At 44.4% G+C, this 6,960-nt stretch overlaps 1 long non-coding RNA gene across 1 annotated transcript; it reads right to left on the reverse strand.

Moving 5' to 3' along the window:
- Positions 1–1,985: 1,985 nt before the first annotated feature.
- On the reverse strand, positions 1,986–6,949 carry LOC102482098 (uncharacterized). Its single transcript, XR_335049.1, has 3 exons — positions 6,906–6,949; positions 6,457–6,588; positions 1,986–2,329 (listed from the first exon to the last, which is right to left on the reverse strand). It is a non-coding gene; the product is annotated as an uncharacterized LOC102482098 (long non-coding RNA).
- Positions 6,950–6,960: the final 11 nt, after the last annotated feature.

A 6,960-nucleotide genomic window follows, 5' to 3' on the forward strand; every position in this document is an offset into this window, starting at 1 on the left:
GATCCAGAGATCAGGGATCAGTCGTCCTTGTAAAACAGCAAAGCACCCGCACAGCACAAAGTAGGTGTTCACTGAAGACTCCTGGGATGGGTTGCTAGGCTCAGCTGAACTGTAGTGTGTGGTGAATCACACTCAGTCTTGGCTTCAGGGCCTAGATCCAGGCCTGCCCCCCTTACCAAAAGCAAGTCCTTACTATGAAGGTGAGAACTCCACTCCATCTTTCATTCAGCAGTCAGATCATTCAACACACTGGCAATCGATCCCCAATTCAACCACCTTCAGCAAAATCCTTTCTTGATACTTGTTGTTGTTAACAGGTTCTTATTGTTTTCTTCTCAGTTTTGTTTTTTTTTCTTATTTCTTCTCCTTGGCCCACAATTTACTCTGTCAGTTTCCTCCTTCAATTCCACTTAACTCTAAAGTTTTGCAAGCTTGAACATATACTTGAAATTTTTGAAGTTTCAACTTTTTGAAGGGGCGGTTCTCTTAAACCCTGCCTTACCTTAGTGAAAATATAAGCTCATCCCAAAGAGGATTCATCCACTGAGCATGCATTTGTTAAGCCTCTACTGTAGAGGCCACCACACTGGGCAATAGGGATATGATATGACAGTGACAGGTCAAAGCCTAGGCTCCTAGAGAGAGAGAGTCGATGGGGAGCAGATGAGCAATAAACTCACTGGTGGCGTTATGTAGAGACAAACACGGGCTGTGCAACAGTGAGGTGGACAGCGAAGGCCCCTCCACAAACTTAACTTGAGTAGTAAAGAATGCAGAGGGTTTAGCTTTGTGGAGACTGGAATCAAAAGCATTCCAGGTTGAGGGAACAGTCAGTCAAAATGTGAGGCAATCATGAGACGGTGTGACAGGAAACCAAGGAGTGGCGTGGCTGGGGAGGAGTGGGAAATAGAAAGACCACCAGGAGATGAGGCTAGAAGGATGGCAAAGAGTCAGAATAATGAGTGAATCTGCACTGCAGCGGCGATGGCTTCATCATTCTCACATGTGTCAGAGAGGAGTGTGGAGGACGAAGACAAAGAGGCCCTGTTGGTTAGTTACTGGGCCAGGTGGGTGACCAGAGGTGAACTCCACTTCATGGCATAGCCTCCTGTCTGAGTCATGGCTCTGCAAGTCACTAGCTATGCAGTCCTGGGTAGAATGGTTACATTTCTTATGTCTTTGTTTTCCCATTTCTACAATAGGGCTAATGAAAAAAATGCCTACCTCATAAGTTGGGATCAGGTGAGTGAACATATACAAAGCTCTTAGAATGATGCTGAGTACCATAAACACTCCACAAAGGTCAGCTGCTACTATTTTTGGCCACCATTTTGAATTCTTTATCATCTGATGTGTGACCCTCAAGCTCTTAGTCTATTTTAGTGTTGCTAACAGAAATATCTGAGACTGAGTGATTTACAGAGAAATAGAGGTTTCTTCAGCTCATAGCTTTGGAGTCTGGGAGTTGGCCCCTGGAACCAACTTCTGGTGAGGCTACCACGTGATGGAGGGCAGGATTGTGGACAGAGTGGCCGTCCATAAGTTTCTTCGTGTTCTGGTCTATGGCCACATGTGCACAGCCTGAGCCTGCTTCACTTCCTCTCCTTATTTGCACACCAGAGTTCAACTCCTACCCAGGGAAGACCAGCCCTAGTGACTTTATCACATCCAAAGGTCCCACCCTGGGACACCATGAAAGGATTAAGTTTTCAGCTAACACTTTGATAATACTATCAAATCCTGACACTTGAACTATTGGAAGCATCCAATCACTACCCACTAAGATGAAATTCCAAAACATGAACCTTTGGAGGAACAAATTACTACCCAGACCATCACAGACTCACAGGCTCAGAAACCTAGCTCTGTTGACCCACTGAAAGCGAAGGCTCACATTAACCTAGCCCACAAAATCAGATAAACAAAACCAGACCGCTAGCTCACTGATTGACAAAAAAGAACTGTAATTACCAAATCAATGTGTATCCTCTGAAAGCATGTCCATTCAGGCAGCCAAATGCCCCTCAGAAGGTTGTTCAGTTGGCAGGGACTGGAGCATGCTCAATAATGTTATTGGTGGGTGTCCTGGTTCCGTTCAGCTTCACTGAACATTAACGTACTGGGGCTTCCTTCTTTACAGAGCCAACTCTCGAGTTTGTTGACAGGGCTGCTTGCTTTCTTTAGAAGGGGCTGAAGACATACTTTAGAAGCTGAGGCTGCTTTTAGACCTTTTTTCTCCTTGAGATTGACTGTCCTTTAGAGAGACATTGTTCTTTAGGTAGTATTATGGGCTGAATGTTTGTGTCTCCCCAAATTTCCTGTTGAAATCCTGTTAAAGATATTAAGAGGTGAAGTCTTTGACAGGTAATTAGCTTGTGAGTGTGGAGTCCTCATGAATGGGGGTCAGTGTCCTTAGAAAAGACCCCAGAGCACTCGCTAGCCTGCTTTCTGCCTTGTGGAGATACAATCAGAAGAAGGCATCACCAGAATGTGACCTTGCTGCCACCCTGATCTTGGACTTCCAGTCTCCAGAACTGTGAGCAATAAATTTCTTTTTTTTTTTTTATTTTTGGAGAGGTTTTCGCTTTCGCTACTTCTTTTGTGCGGTCGCCAGACAGAGAGAGACATAGAGGCAGAAAGCGAGAAATCACCCCCCAAGGGGGATGGTCACGCCACAATCCCTTCTCCTCCGTTCTCCTCTTGGGATCTTGGGCACACACGCACACATGCCCGGCGTGAGTTTTAAGCCACTGGGTCCGGGATGCGAACCGCGGTCGACTACGTGGGAGTCCAGCGACATAGCCATTACGCTAACTGCTGGTTCCCATAAATTTCTTCTGTGTATAAACCACTCAGTCTACTGTACTTTGTTAGAGTGTCCTGAAGTGACTAAGACAGGTATGTTAATATTTTTGAGATTTGTTGATGCATCCTGCATATTTTTGCTCTTATTCTTACAGGAAAGACAAGGTCACTGCACTCTTAGACTCAAGAGTCCAAGAGGTAATGCACTTGAAGAACGAGATGCAATATAGAATGAAAATAGCTAGGAGAGGACTGTCTAATTGAAGTATAATGCAGGTTCAAAATGCAGACCACATATGTAATTTAAATTTTTATAGCAGCCACATTTTAAAAAAGTAAAAAGAAACAAGTGTCGTTAATTTTATTATATATTTCATTTACCCCAAGAAATCCAAAATATTGTCAGTTTGACATGTAGTCAATATTGAAAAAAAAGTAAGTTAATTAACTCTTTCGTCATAAGTCTTGAAAATCAGTGAACATTTTGCATTTATGACACATTTCAGCTCAGACTAGTCACATTTCAATTATGAAGGATATGAATATGTGTATATCCTTGATTTGATTACTGAACACCATATGCATGCTTAAAAACCATACTATACTACACAGAAATGTACATCAAATTAAGTAAGTCAGAAATCATAACTTTGAACAAGTAACCATGCCATGTTTCCACTGTTTCAGAAGGGAAAGGATAGTGTGTGTGTGTGTGTGTGTGTGTGTGTGTGTGTGTTTTATAGAAGGTCTTGCTGTCTTACCCACACTGGCCATGAGCTCATGATCCTCCTGCCTTAACTTCTTGGGCAGCTAGGACTGAAGGTTTGCCACGTGACTGGCTTTAAGAAAGAGCAAGGAATCAAGCCCAGGTCTCCCATGTGCATCCTGCCAAGCAGCACTGACTACCATGTACTGCTACAGTTGGGCTAGGAATGGAATTTTAACATTAAATTAGTAGGAAAGACTTACTTGCAGAGGACAGAACATTGAAATGGATAAACTCAATGTTTTTTTTTTTTAAGATTATTTTATTTAACTTTATTTATTTATTTTCAACTTGGTTAGAGAGGGACAGAGTGAGAGAGAGAGAGAGAAAGTGAGAAAGCAAACTATCAGGTCTGGGACTCGAACTCAGCCATGTGGGAATCCAGTACCTTCAACCACCATGACATCTGCCAGCCCCCCACATTTCTTTTTTCAAATATTCTTTTAAAACTTTAGTTATTTATTCATTCATTTCAATTTGACCAGAGTGGAAGAGAGTGAGAGCTGGGGCAGGGGGAATGAGAAAGCAAGCTACTAGGTCCGGGACTTGAACTGCAGTCGGCCATGTGGGAGTCTAGTGCCCTTAACCATCATGCCACCTGCCAGCCCCAAAACTAGTTATATTTCAGATGCTCAATAGCCATATGTGGTGAATGGCTACCCTGATGGACAGCACAGAGCTGTAATTTGCTGGTGAACCTAACTGTTCATCAAGGAATCTGGGCCCAATAGTTTAACCTCTCTGAAACTTAGTGTCTGGCATATTACAAACTTTAGCAAATTTTTGAATTTTCTCATCTGTGAATTGAGAATGCTCCTACCCTGTTAATATTGTTGTGAGATGAACAGAGATGACGCATAAAATATATCTTCATTTATTCACTTATCTGTAGTTTACTGGGTCTAGTGTGTGTCAAGCACCGCTCTCGGAGCTGGCAACTCCTCAGTGAACAAAATGAGGATCCCTGGCTTCCTAGGGAAGTTAGTCTAATGGGGAGAGATGATCAAAAAGAGCAAATTGCTATATTATACAGGATACCAAAAGGTGAGAAGTAAGAGTAAGTTAAAGTACCAGAGCAAAAAAGAGGATCAGGAGTTTGCAGGGGAGGATATTCAGGAGTTTAAATAGGATTGTCAGGGAAGGCTCACCAAGAAGCTAATATCTGACTGAAGACTTAAAGGATATTTGGGGGAGGGGCCAGCAGGTGGTGTGGTGATTAAGGTGTTGGACTCCCACATGGCTGACCACAGTTTGAATCCCAGTCCTGACAGCCTAAAAATCATGCTGGGTGTGTGTGTGTGTGTGCATCCCCAAAACACTGAAAGGAGAGTGGAGGAGAAAGGACTGTGACATGGCCATTCCCCCTGGGGGATTATTTTTCACTTTTCCTTTTTCTGTCTCTTTCTGGCAAGCACCTGTATCCTAAGGCAAAATTTTAAAATAAATAAATAAATAAATATCTCTAGGGAAAAAGTGTTCTAGCAAAATTTTAAAATAAATAAATAAATAAAGATCTCTAGGGAAAAAGTGTTCTGTGCAGAAGCAACAGTAAGTGCTAAGATAAAAACATGTCTGCCATGGAAGAGAAAGAGCAAAGGGCCAGTATTTCTAGAGGTGTAAGTGAAAGGGTGTCAGGGAAGAGGGGAGAAGGCCAGAGAGTATTGTGGGAGCTATTGTGGGGACTTGGTCACCATGGGAGATGATGAGCCAATGGAGGGTTTAGAGCAGAGGCATGACCTGGCTTGACTCACAGTCTCACAGGATCCCTGGGGCTGCTGCGTTATGAACAGGTAGCACAGCAGGGTGAGTGATCCATGGAGATCCCTTGGTGTTTGGGGAAAGCCAACAAGAAATGGCCCACCAGATTTGTTGAGCCCAATTCCCAAATGCCAGGCTGGTGGTTTGCTGGCCTGTCCTGCAGAAAGTCATGCCAAACAAACACTGTCTTCCTCTCCCAGGGGGAAGCTCTTTTCCTGGAAGCATGAAGAACGCCCAAGGAAAGAAAAGGAGGTTGGTTTTGCTCTGCTGAAGCTCTGTCATTATTCTCAGCCTGGTGAATTGCTCATTGTGCCCTTCTTGCACAAGAAGTGCAGAATAAGATTCTTAGAATTTTGATTTAAAAAAAAAAAATCCCCACATTTGGATTTGCAGATATGCCAATATTTGGATTTGTAGAGCTGTAATTTAAGCCAGCCTCTCCCCTGGAACTGCCTGGTGAAATGCATCTTTCATGAGGTTCCTGCAGGAGCCCAGCTACAAGCTCTGACTCCTGAGCACAAATCAAACTCTGGTTCAACAGCAACCGAGTGATGGCAGGGGCCGCCTCCAACAGCAGGCCTTCAAGAGGGACCAGTTCAGTATCTTCTTACTGATATGCCCTCTCCCAGGGAAGGAGTGGAAGCTTCCCCACAGACAACCAGCTACAGGATAAATGCACTGAGAGCTGATGGGGTGGTCTACAGCCCCAGATCCTTTTCAGAGCAACTCTTCATTCCACTACCCCCAGGGCTGACCAGCTCTGGCCCAGCCTGTTTGGGAGAGCCTGCTCTGGTGATCCAAGCAAATGAAATACAGAAGCCAAGGAAAAGGACATCATTCAGCAGCCTCTGTTCTTCCCTCCTTAATCTAAAGGTCAAGTAATAATTTGGTCAAAGTGTAAAATTCTTTACGCAGCTTTAAAGCCAAAGACAGGCAGGCTGGGAGGTTAAGGAGAGCAGCTGCGAGCCGACACCTCTCAAAGGCGAGGCAGGCCTAGTTTTCACATAGTATGAAGGGTCTGATTTTTTTTTTAAAATGCAGCCTTCAGTGCTAAAACCAGGGAAGTCCTGGGTAAACAGGGACAGTTGGTCTCTCAGATCTGCCCATTTCTGGCCGAGCAAACATACCTGTTGGTGCTTCTGAGGCCACTTGACAATAAGAAGAACTGATCCAGAGGGAACTGGATTTGGATTTGAACCCAGTCACTCCCGCTTACTGTGAGCGAGATTCAGAACCACCTTCTTGGGCCTTTGCGTTATCTGGGAAAGGTCAATACCAGAGAAGGTGTGGAGATTTAGTGTGATGATTACCACAGCACCTCTCGCCCCCAATATTAAGTCAGCCTCTGGCTCCCATGCCAGTGTAGACACCTGGTGTCTACATGGCCTTTAGGGCTTATGAGGTCCTTCCACACATACAACCTCATCTGAGGCCTCACAGGGAGGCAGGTAGTCTCATAAGCCCTACTTTAGATATTGGAAAATGAGTTGTAGAGGGGAGAGACGGTCCCAAGGTCACACAGCTAGCAGACAGGACCCTTGTCCCAGTCATCTGGCACCCTTCTATTCCCACTCACCTCCTAAGGTCACAAGAGAACCCAGACAGCGGATAACAGGTGCAGGGAAGTCTGG

This window comes from Tupaia chinensis, unplaced genomic scaffold (genome assembly GCF_000334495.1).
Source record: "Tupaia chinensis unplaced genomic scaffold, TupChi_1.0 Scaffold000328_1, whole genome shotgun sequence".
Lineage (NCBI taxonomy): Eukaryota > Metazoa > Chordata > Mammalia > Scandentia > Tupaiidae > Tupaia > Tupaia belangeri.